Here is a 13,034-nt window from a genome sequence, read left to right on the forward strand (position 1 = left end):
TGAGATAAAGACAGTTTAATAGGTAAAGCAAAAGCTACATGTATAAGCAAAGCAAAACAAGGAATTCATTCACTACTTCCCATCTGCAGGCAGGTGTTCAGCCATCTCCAGGAAAGCAGGGCTCCATCACGCATAACGGTTACTTGGGAAGACAAAATGCTATCACTCCAAATGTCCCCCCCTTCCTTCGTCTTCCCCCAGCTTTATATTGCTGAGCATGACATCATATGGTATGGGATATCCCTTTGGTCAGTTGGGGTCAGCTGTCGCAGCTGCCTCCCCTCCCAGCTTTTTGTGCCCCCCAGCCTACTTGTTGGTGGGGTGGGGTGAGAAGAAAAGGCCTTGACTCTCTGTAAGCACTGCTCAGCAATAATGAAAACATCCCTGTATTATTGTCAACACTGTTTCCAGCACAAATCCAAAACATAGCCCCATCCTAGCTACTATGAAGAAAATTAACTCTATCCCAGCCACAAGCAACACACACATGCTTGAACATTTGCCCTGATCATTGCTTAATCTTTTAGGTACAATGAACTGCAATAAAAAGTAGAAGTGACCACAATTTAGATCACTTGAACATCTCTCCCTTTCATGATGTAGTAAAGGACGATAGTTATGTCAATCTAGTTATAGTTACTGATAGTGTAATAACTACACTAAAAATTTACAGGTAAGACAATCAGAACAATGAAAAGCCTACTGGCTACAGTACTGCAACTTGAATTAAGGAAAGATACGAAAATATTTAAAAACAAGACTTAACCACAACCAGAAAGTGTTGTAAATATCCAAATACCTTACATATTCAGTTATCAGTTATTAACATCATCAGTCTATTCCATCTTGCTAGCAATAGTGCAGTTCTGGAAAGGCCACAGCTTTAAAACTATTGCATCAAACGTAACTTTCATGTCTACAGATACTTTTTCACAAGTCTTTTGGACAGATGCACAAGCATTTATACTTAGGTAATTAAAAAAACAGCCTCTGAGTTGTCAGGCACCATTCAAAACCACTACAACAATCTAAAATAAGTTTGCATGCTTAAGTACCTTCATTTCTGTGAAAAAGAGGCAAATGAAAAGAAAGGCTAGAAAAATTATAGACTTCGTATAGTAATTAGTTTTGCAACTCCATTGCTTGAACAATTTCCAGCAAGCCTAATGAAAATTCTTTTTCTTGTAATGCTGACTACAGTGCTATAAAAACTCCTAAGAACATGCTTAACTTTGAGGACCAGTGTACACCACACCAAAGGTGCCTTAAGAGAGCTTTTAGCACAACATAGCTTACATGAATAAGATGATCTTGCTCAGTACGTAGGACTGTTTTCCCTACCTTATTCAAATCACATGCACACAGAGAAATAAATTCATAATTATGCATATTATTGTGGCAAAAAATGTCCTGTAAATGCACCCGTAAGTACAAGTCTGATTATGATTAAAGTTTATCTTATTATACTCTAGCTAAGAGGATCATTATATTATATACTGTGCCATGATTAAACTGCTTTTTCTTAAAGTACTTTGAATTTATGTTCAGACAGCTTTTATATTCATAAGCTCACAACACTACTCCACACATCCCCAGAGAGCAGCCCAGGAAAGACTAATCAAAGTACTGCCACTTATTTTACTATAATGTGCATTACTCTCAGTACTGTAGTAACTCTAAGTCAAATCCACATAAGCCCCTCTATACAACATGTTCAGTTTCAGCTGTGATCTGGATTAACCTTTAAAATAGAAAGAAAAGGTCTGCTGCAGAACTGTATAAAGACTTTGGCCATTTGAGTCATCTATTGGTCTCAGTCCTGTCATCTGAAGGCAACAGAGATTTTGGCTGAGCCATGACTGTAAGACTGCCCATAAGCAGTGACCAGAGGGAAAAAAAAATGTAGTTTCAGCCTCTGCTTTTCTCTTTTTTTAATCAGAGTTTTTTTGTGCTAAGAACAAAATGATGTCTGTAGTCAGCCTCTTGGCTTCAGATGTAATAATATTCTGTTGGGTGTTACAAATAGCAGGAATAGCCCGGGACTATGTGTGGACTTCCATATATTCAAACATTCAATATTTTTGACTAGCTGGAACTAATGGAACAGGTTTTCAAAGCAAACCTTCCATCCTAGCAATTTAAATAAATTGCTAACAGCAAAGTTTATTGATGACATCGGGTAAAACCTTGAAAGGTTCAGTAGTGATTTGAGGCGTGTTTAGACCCTGTAATGGAGCACAGGCAGAGAGCTGACCTGAGCTGGTACTTCCACTTGATGCAGAACAAATTGGCATGAAAGGTAGTTGTTTGGTCCCAAAAGAGTATAGTTGCATAAGAATAGCTCGATATCTACACTAATAAACCTTGCCTCACAGATGTTTTCTTAACAGTGCTTTTACAGATGTGGATATTATGACACATATAATACCATGTAAAGGCAGATACAAAGCATTTTTTCTAGTCCTGAAATGAATATAGCAACTCTTGCACATTTAGGTGAAGTCTGAAACACTCTAACAAAAGCAATCATGTTATTTTCAGTCTTGATTATTTCCTTTTTCTCTTTCAGCCACTAGCTGTATTTCTAATGAGGCTTAATCTTTATGGTAGAAATTCCAATGCTCAGCATATCATGTAGGTGAACAAGGCTTTTGGTATATGGCTGTTTCTGTCCTTTGAACATAAACAGAAAAAACTCAGCATTCCAGGTTGTCTCTTCTCATACATTCACATTTCTCAGTTGGGAAACTCATCCTGTATGTTAATACACATTTATTGCTGAAAAAAAAGGGTTTGCCAACATACTGTGAGAGTAAAACATGCTGTGGCTAGAAACGGACTCAGGAGAGGTATGTGTTTCCTTCTGTCTCAGGACCTAATAGGGCTTCTGATGATGTTAAGTTTGACAGGTCCAATTTTTTCCTTTACAGTATTTATCAAACAGCCCAAATCTCTGAACTTCAAAGAAATCTCACCATGTTTATCCCAAACACTAAAACTAATAGGAAAGTGCTGAACTGTTTATTCCTCCTCCTATAGATTTACATGTGACATCCTACAAGGGTCATTTTTCCATTCATCTTGTTTCCCATAGTTTCTACGGTTAATGAGAAGAGTGGGAATGTTGCCATATCCTAATATTACTCATAAGCTGATCATACTTTTTTTGTCTGTTCTATTTGTTAAAGTCAGATTGCTCTTTCTTCTCTTTAGCCATCTGCCAGTCTAGGGCAGATAGGTAACTGGAGACATCAGGTCTGGTATTAGTACTCCCATATGTTATCAAGAATTTTTTGGAGTTCTGATAAATCCAAATCTGCTTTCCAGGTTCAAATAGTAGCACAAAAAAACTCTGTTATTTCTGGGAGATCTAAAGTTTATACCTCTTTTTTCTGATGAGATTCAGCCAAAGAAATATGAGTTTATTATTCACTGAAATCACTATGTACATTATACTGAGATGTTTCCATAAATAAATAAATAAATTCTAACTGACAGTAGATTTCCATAAGACAAATCCCTAAGTCAAATCACCAGCCAAAGCAAATAAGAAGTGGAACCTGCTTCCTGAGCTCAGGTTGCTGCAAGGAGAGGCTGCAAGGAGAGGCAGTTTCTACAACTTCTAACCATGTCCATGTAGAATCATAGAATCATAGAATAGTTTGGGTTGGAAGGGACCTTAAAGATCATCTAGTTCCAAACCCCCTGCTGTGGGCAGAGGCACCTTCCACTAGACCAGGTTGCTCAAAGCCCCGTCCAACCTGGCCTTGAACACTTCCAGGGAGGGGGCATCCACAACTTCTCTGGGCAACCTGTTCCAGTGTCTCACCACCCTCATTGTAAAAAATTTCTTCCTTACATCCAATCTAAAGCTACCATCTTTCAGTTTAAAACTGTTCCCCCTTGTCCTGTCACTACAGGGCCTGGTAAAAAGTCTCTCTTTGTCTTTCTTATAAGCCCCCTTTAAGTATTGAAATGCTACAATGAGGTCTCCCCAGAGTCTTCTTTTGTCCAGGCTGAACAACCCTGACTCTCTCAGCCATTCCTCATAGGAGAGGTGACCAGCCCTCTGATCATTTTCATGGCCCTCCTTTGGACCCACTCCAACAGGTCCATGTCTTTCTTGTACTGGGGACCCCAAAGCTGGACACAGTACTCCAGGTGGAGTCTCACAAGAGCGGAGTAGAGGCGAGGAGAATCACCTCCCTCGACCTGCTGGCCACACTTCCTTTTATGCAGCCCAGGATCTAGTTGGTTTTCTGGGCTGCAAGTACACATTGCCAGCTCACGTCCAAATTTTAATCCACCGGTACCACCAAGTCGTTCTCCACAGGGCTGCTCTCAATGCATTCATCCCCCAGTCTGTATTGATACTGGGGACTGCTCTGACCCAGGTGCAGGACCTTGCACTTGGCCTTGTTGAACTTCATGAGGTTCCCATGGGCCCACTTCTTAAGCCTGTCAAGATCCCTCTGGATGTCACCCCTTCCTGTACGCGAGGTATTGAGGTTTGTCTGTGTGGGATGAGTACAAGTGGAACGTCTATTTTGTGGTTTCATATCCCTTGCTTCCAGGGCTGTTGTCATTTCTCCAAGCATTTCCAAAAGTCTTCCAAAACATATGTTACTGGAGATAGAGCAGTTGCACTTCGAATCAGAGGAATAAATACGATCAAGGCTTATAGGTTGAGGCAACTCTTTGAACTGAAATACGACGCATTTCTGCATGGCCATTTTGCGAGATGATGTGAAATTAATTAGTCTCATAATTATCTCCATGAACGTCACAGTTTACATGACAGACATTACCAGAATCAGGTAAGAGAAACAATTACTGGGTGAAGGACTAAATTGGGAAGAAGGCTTACTTTTACCGAGGCAGTGAAATATATATGAAAAATTTTTCTCCTCAGTTTATTCAACAAAAAATGAGCTTTTGTTTTTCATATATTATTCATTATTTGAATAAAGCCTGAAAACAGCTTGACATTTTTTGAGATGGGAGATCACTTAAAAGTAACACTTTTTTCTTTAATTCTGAATTGTATGTTGTGAGCAGCCTCTCCAAAAATTGCTGTCCATGTTTTGAACAGAATTGTCATTGAGTGTACTGGAATAATGAGGTAACTTTTGCTGTCTAACTAGTTTGTATTTCATATCTTTCAAAAGGTTTGTTTACAGCTCACTCACAGACAGATGATTTTAAAGGTACACTTCCCTATGGATCTGCCACAGATCAGAACAATGCTTTGGGAATACACAATGTGCTATCACAACAGTAGCCTTTAAAAAAAAGAAAAACAAAAAGGAACACTTAGCTTGTACATACTGAGAACCTCTTAGGCAGAACTAGTTCTGATAAACTAGCATACTGCTAGTTACTTTCTTATTTTTTTCTCATCATGGATTATCCCACAAAGGATTATGTCATTAAAAGCCAATGATTCCTTTTTCAAATTTTCAGTGGACTATTCAATGACATATATGTCAACAGATTAATGACTTTTCTTTGTTTTGAAGGGAAGGTAACTATCATCCTGATTTAATGAAATCTTTAATGTTTTTTAATTTTTTTTTTTTTCCAACCTATGCCTGGTAGAGAGGTTTCTTGTCTGTACCAGTTCATAAACCAATCTTTTTTTATGTTTATGTCAAATGAGCTTTTTAGCAAGCTTCCCAGGAAGAAGTTTGGTGTTTAAAATTAAACTATCTTTAAAACAAGTGAAAGACTTACTCGGAGGGTTTCATGCCTTTTAAAGTTAGAGTTAGCTGGCCCATCTGATTTTTAAAATAATTTGCAGTAAACCTAAACAGACGGATGAAATTCTGAAATCTTTCCAGTCCACATGTTACACTAATGGCATTTGAATCTTTATTTCTGGAACCAAATGTGGCATTTGCAAGTTTCATATAAAATGATCGTCCACTGTTGCCTTTGGCATTCTTTTGTTTTGGATAAATAACATGAAGTAGTTCAGTGGAAAAGCATCAGCAATGTGCCAGACTTTGAAGTTCTGTGAGAAATTCCTACATTCTTATCTTGCTGGCAGAAACAATGTTTGAAAATGTCATTAACAACTGGACTGCTGCAATGGATGGATTCAGGCTCTTAAGGACAGATGGGCTGGGAAGGCCAGGAGGAGGATTGGTGCTTTACAGAAGAAAGAAGCAGGAATGCATGGAGCTATGCTTTGGGATGAGTCAGGAACCAGTGAAGAGTTTAGGAGTCAAGATTAGCAGGCAGACCAACATAGGTGCTGCTGTAGTGGTTATCCGCTCTAGACTTGTACTGGTTTTGGCTGAGATAGATAGAGTTAATTTTCTTCATAGTAGCTTGTATGGTGCTATATTTTGGATTTGTGATGAAAACAGTGTTGATAACACAGGGATGTTTTCATTATTGCTGAACAGTTCTTGTACAGCGTCAAGGCCTTTCCTGCTTCACACACCGCCCCACCAGCAAGCAGGCTGGGGGTGCACCAGAAGCTGGGAGGGGACACAGCTGGGACAGCTGACCCCAACTGACCAAAGGGATATCCCATACCATGTGTGGTTGTGTTCAGCAATAAAAGCAGGGGGAAGAACATTATAACAGGTTACCTAGAGAGGCTGTGGAGTCTCCTTCCTTGGAGATATTCAAGGCATGATTGAACATGGTCCTGGGTAACCTGCTCTAGGTGACCCTGCTTGAGCAAGGGGATTGGACTAGGTGTTCTCCAGAGGTCCCTTGCAACCTAAACAGTTCTGTGATTATATGATTAAATTACTCTTACTCACCTTCCCCATAGCACATGTGCTCAAATACACACACAGACACATATGCACACATACACACATCATACACACTCCATATATATATATTTGTTTGCTTCCAACAGTTTTTACTAGTGTAAATGGGATTATCTCACTGCTGGCTTAGATTAGTCAAATAAGCAAGCAGTGACAGTGCTATAAGCAAGCTGGTGGTAACATCTGACATGAAAAGTGTTTTATTTTTTTAAATTGCAATATTTACTTTTATGATTTAAAAGAAAATATCAGTTAGTTTTAGTCAATCTAGTGACGAATTTTTACAGTAGATTTCATTCCTGTTCTTTGTTTACATGTTTGCATATACGTTTAATATATTTTCATTTACTTGGCAAAGTAATGGTCATAGAACCAAAGTTTTGAAAGGGGAACTAAGAGGTCATCCAGCCTGTCTTGACCAAAAAAATTAGGCAACTAAGAATTCTTATATAAGATGACTGCTTGTGATACTTCACCTCTGAAATAATATGTTTTCATTGTTTCAGAAAACACATATGTAATGAAAATTTTAGTGACTTACATGAAAAATGGATGCCTTCGGGAACAAAGCAAATGTTGAAAAATGCTATATCTGTTTGATTACACATCCCCCATGAGGAGTGCGTTGTCTACAGACACAGTTGCAACTGATATCAGAGGCAGATCTTTTACTGTGGTATGCGGTTTTACTAATATATGACTCCTATACTCAGAGTCCTGCTGAATTGGTTTGAGTATACAGCTAATATAGTTTAACACACTAGTTAAATTGCACAGTCCATGATTTATTAGTTTGTGGAAAAAACAGTTCAGTGAAACTATAAATGTTACAGACTAAAAATACATAAATAGTTGAAATTGTCTTGCTTGCCTGGGCTTTTTCTAATACGCACCGTTTTCCTCTCCTTCTTCTTCTTCTTTTAAAATGAGAAGGATGTGAACAGCTGTCATAAGGCACAGTTGCATTACAACATTCAATTTCTTTTTTTGTTTTTCACAAATCCTCGAGTATTCCAAGTAATAAAAACTACTGTTTTGTCAGTTGTGAATTATTAAAAGGTGTGTTTCTCACCCTGGAAAAGTTTATTTTTTTCACAAAGGTTTAATTTCAGTAATAGTAACAGACAGTTGTAGCACTTCAACATCAAAATTATGCCATATAATTTTTGAACCTGAGAGAACCAAAGACGCTTCCATGATGAAACTTCCATTGAGCAGAGCCTGGACAGTCCATGATGCTTTCCTCAGAAGTCCTTGCCTGTGTGACTAGTCTGATGAGAAGGAAATTGATTTCTCTATTACACCCGAAAGACAATTATTTTGTTGTTGAAGATAAAATATCAGAACAGTTAAACTTCAGGCCTTGAATGTTTTGAAGAGCTGAAGAAAATCTTGGCAGACATTGTGAGAAAATGGTAGAAGGTGTCTCCTCAAGATCTAAATGAGCCAGTTGATTTTTACAGCAATGGATGATTTAATATTGCTGAATAGCTTCTATTTCCCATATTAACCAATTTCTAAAATGAGTTCTGGTAGGAAAGTTTCATATTGCATCCCAATCCGAAGTTGACTGATCTCTAAAGTTGTGTTTCTGTTATGTTGTCATGGAAATCTTTCTGCTGGAACAGGTTAAATGCACATGTACTAAATTACTAGTTTTACTAGAGGTTAGCATTACTTAGGGGGTTTTTTTTTGTGAACTTTGGCTTTTACATAGAATTATTTTTTTTCTTTCTAAATAAAAATAAATAGTAATAGTCTATCATATTATCTTATTATTACCCCAAAATATCCTTTGTATCTGCTTCATCAATACTTCAGTTTTGTATTTTCCATGTGCACTAGTCACATATTAAAAAATCAGTTGAAGGCAGTTGTTGAATCTGAGCTTCTTACCTGTGGATGTATAGAGGAGGAAAATTTCCTAAGTAATAATTTACAACACATGACTTCTGCAGAAGAATGAGAGTAAATTATGTCTGCATGCACATCTTTCACTTGTCATCACAAGATAGATATAATATTGGGTAAATTAGCAATAAACTCAATACACTTTAACAACTATGTGACAACTGTACATATCTTCCTAGATTCAAAAACCTGCTTTTTCATAGGTCTTGTGTCTACACTATTGGGTTTAAGTTATTATTAGACTGTGTTTGGACTATCATTCATGTGTCAACAACATTGCAAATATAGCTACAACATCTGACTCATTCGGAAGATGGATTATAAGCACCAAATACTAAGTTCTCAGTCTTTTGAAATCTAAAAATGAAATGACTGCCATTTATAATAGTGCCTGTGCTTTTAATGACAACATTCACATACCAGACTAAAAATACTGCAGTAGAACAAGTACATCAGATTTGCCACGAGCTTGCTCATATATATGACAGGAAAAGAAAAATAGCAGGTATCGACAAAGAAAAGATACTAGCAAATATCTAGAATTTATTAAAAGTTCCTTTTCTTGTCAGATAAACAGAAAGTGTCTCTCCAATTATTAGTCCAGTTCTAACATTCCAGTGTCAGAACTGTGTTCCTCAAAATAACATAAGTTACTATTACTAGATGGACTTCAGCATGGCTACTATATGGCTGTAGAGTCAGTATGAATAAAAACGTTTTATAAGATGAAACATTGCAAATTTATGCATTTTGTAGTGTTTATTAATCTATTGATAAAGACAAGGAAAATGAATTTAACATTTCTGCAGACCTGAACTAGACACTGCATTTAATCACTTCATGATTACATAGATGGAAATTAAAAATTCTATTAATAGTATAGCATCAATTTTCAAAGTAAAGCATGGGGATTTAACTGTGTGACTTCTAGTAATGTCAAAGTGAGTCACAAATCTGCAACTTTGGAAATGTAATGTTTTGTGTCAGAAGAAAAATTCCATGGTAAATACAAAATGATCTAAAAGTTAAAGTAAACACATTTGAAAGTAAAATTTTAACAGAATAATTCCACTGACACATACAACTTCAGGAAAGGGACCTGGAACAATTTCTTGGAGTATATGGTATCAAAATGAAAGTTTTGGACAGTTTCACATGGTATTTTCAAATTATTTGCAACTGTGAAATGTACTATGCATTCTATTTTTCATTTCTTGAGTATATTTTTTTAATATCTTTTTTTTTCCAAAGTAATAAGAGGAAAGAGTAGTTATACTTTGTATAGTTTTCATTTCTGCAGGTAGTGTGTCATCTTTACTACAAAAAGATAGCAAATATTTAAATACTCTGGGCTACAAATGTAATGCATTAATGAGGAAGGAATAGAATTCCATTCCATGTGTCTGCTTATTAGAGGTCAATATAACCACTATTTAAATCAATATTAAAATTTTAAATTCAGTTAAACATATGTCAATTAACTCTCCTTTTAACAATAAATTACTTTCTTAATCTAAGATAGGCTAAGAGGTTATTATTTATAGCTGGATATATACATGAGGAATATAAGCTGTTTATAAAACATAAATAATATTTAAATTAGCTTCCTCTTTTCCATCTTTTATATTACAGGTTAGTTTAGAATAAAGTCCACAAGTTTGGGTGTCATGAGGTAAAAACATCTGTCTCATGCTTTTGATTGTAGGTAGGATTTAAACAATAAGTTAGTTAGACTAGATTTAAGTTTTTGGAAATTATGTTGGGTAATATTCAAAACAACACAAAGCTGGTCTTGGGGATGGAAGAAGTAATGAAGTGGATAAGTAACATTTGTTCTGTGTTAAAGTGATTCATGAACTGCTAGGAGACAGGAATGTGAAAATACATTCAGAAGTGGAAAAAGAGCCATATTGGGTTTGTTCTTGCAGATAATAAAAATTACATAGCTAGCATGGTGTCCCAAAAGAAAGCATTCTCAGAGTCAGATCTGCAGACTAAAGGTGCCCATACATATGCCCATATCCAGATGAAATTATTCTCTGATGACACACAACTAAATTCCAAATAACTTCATATCTACATTACGAAAGGGAAGATACCAATTTAATACCTATCTCAATTTAATGATTATCAGCCTTTCTTCTGGGAGCAGGGTCTTGAGACAGGAATAGGAAACATACATGGGAAAACAGCTAAGCTTCTGGAGTCATGTAAATGACATTTCCGGCGGCAGGATTTGGCTTGAATATCACTGAGGCAGTCCTGTTTTCTCTTGGCAGACCTCCGTGATTGTGACTAGGCATGGTGAAAACGCAACTGAAGCTGTAATGGGTCCAATAGTGTAAGTGAGTAAAAGGAATCTGCACATGGCAACTAGTCTTTGATATGCCTGATCTGTGTTCACATGCAGACTAATTCAAATATGTCCAACACAGACCAGCTCTGATGGGTTTTTTGCACCTGTTAATATCAAGGCATTTATAGACTTCTCTGCTTTGTTTGCTACCTTCAGACAAGTTTGTAACTGGAAAATATAACTTATGGATGTACGGAATCTTTACACTGTATTTTCAATTTCCAGTGATATTAATAGAAGCTACATATGCACAGATTGAAGTATGATTTGAGCTTCAGAAAGTAAATGCATGAAAAATTTGGCTATGAAGAAAAATTTAACTAGTCCTGTGGTTGCTCTGCAAAGTCTTATTTCTATTAATTTTTACAGATAAAACTTGGGAAGCCATTCTTCGCATGAGCATGCATGAGAGCATCCCCCTTCCATTTACTGAAAAATATGCCAGGTATCTTCTGTAGTGGAAACCCATGAATCTCTCTCCTGATGTGTTTAACCATGCCATGGGCAGTGAGTCAATGGATAAGAAACTACAGTTTGTTTCAAATGTACAGGACTTAAGGGGGAGTAGGAGAAGATATTCTGTGCCCTCATTCTACTTTGCAAACTAAAGAGTATAACTAAAGACTAAACAAGTCTAACTACTTGTTCAATTTTAGGGCCAGTGCTCTTTAATGTTTTTATAAACGATCCGGACACAGGAATCGAATGTACATTAAGTACTTTTGCCAACAATACTAAACTAAGAGGAGCTGTGGACTTCTTTGAGGGTAGAAGACGTCTCTCTCGGCCTTACAGAGAGATCTGGATAGACTAGAGAGCTGGGCAATCACCAACCGTATGAAATTTAACAAGAGCAAGTGCTGGATTCTCCACCTGGGATGGGGTAATCCTGGTCATACGTACAAACTGGAGGACGAGAGGCTGCAGAGCAGCCCCATGGAAAGAGATCTGGGGGTTTGGGTTGATGGCAAGTTGACTATGAGTCAACAGTGTGCCCTGGCAGCCAAAAGGGCCAACCATGTCCTGGGGTGCATCAAGCACAGCATAGCTGGCCGGTCAAGGGAGGTGATTGTCCTACTCTACACTGCAATGGTGTGGCCCCACACTGCACTGTGTGCAGTTTTGGGTCCCTCAATACAAGAAGGACATCAAGCTATTAGGGTGCGTCCAGAGGAGGGTGACCAAGATGGTGAATGGCTTCAAGGGCAAGACTTACAAGGAGCGACTGAGGTCACTTGGTTTGTTCAGCTTGGAGGAGGCTCAGGGGGTGACCTCATCGCAGTCTACAACTTCCTCAAGGGGGGCAGGGGAGGGGGAGCTGCTGATCTCTCTCTGGTGACCAGCAATAGAACAGGAGGAAATGGAATGAAGCTGCGTCAGGGGGAGTTCAGACTGGATATTAGGAAAAAGTTCTTCACTGAGAGTGTGGTCAGTCACTGGAACAGGCTCCCCAGGGAAGTGGTCATGGCACCAAGCTTGTCAGAGTTCAAGGAGCATCTACAACGCTCTTAGTCATATGGTTTATTTTTAGGTAGTCCTGCGAGGAGCAGGGAGTTGGATTCAATGATCCTTATGGGTCCCTTCCAACTTGAGAGATTCTATGATTCTATGATTCTATACTGTTCAGTGTTAAGAAACAACTAGAAAAATTCTGGTACTGTCAGTGTTATCTATTATACAACCTGTGCTGACAAACCAGATATAAAATGATAGTATGTGACATATTATTTCCCAGTCACAGAGACAGTGCCATGTCTTGTTGGAGGAGTTCAACTTGAAGAACTAGAAAAGAGACAAGAAAAGAAAATAATGCTGTAGAGAGAGCAGTGTGGTAGAGAAATGCAGGGTAGCCTTCCTCAGTAGGCAGGTCTCCACTTACGAAGAAGTTCAGAAGATCAAAGCTAGCTGATTTTTGTTTTTTAAATAACTGAATGCAACTGAATGATTCTGAGTTTTCAGACTCATTTAGTTCTGCATCA

Source organism: Gymnogyps californianus, chromosome 1, assembly GCF_018139145.2.
Source record: "Gymnogyps californianus isolate 813 chromosome 1, ASM1813914v2, whole genome shotgun sequence".
Lineage (NCBI taxonomy): Eukaryota > Metazoa > Chordata > Aves > Accipitriformes > Cathartidae > Gymnogyps > Gymnogyps californianus.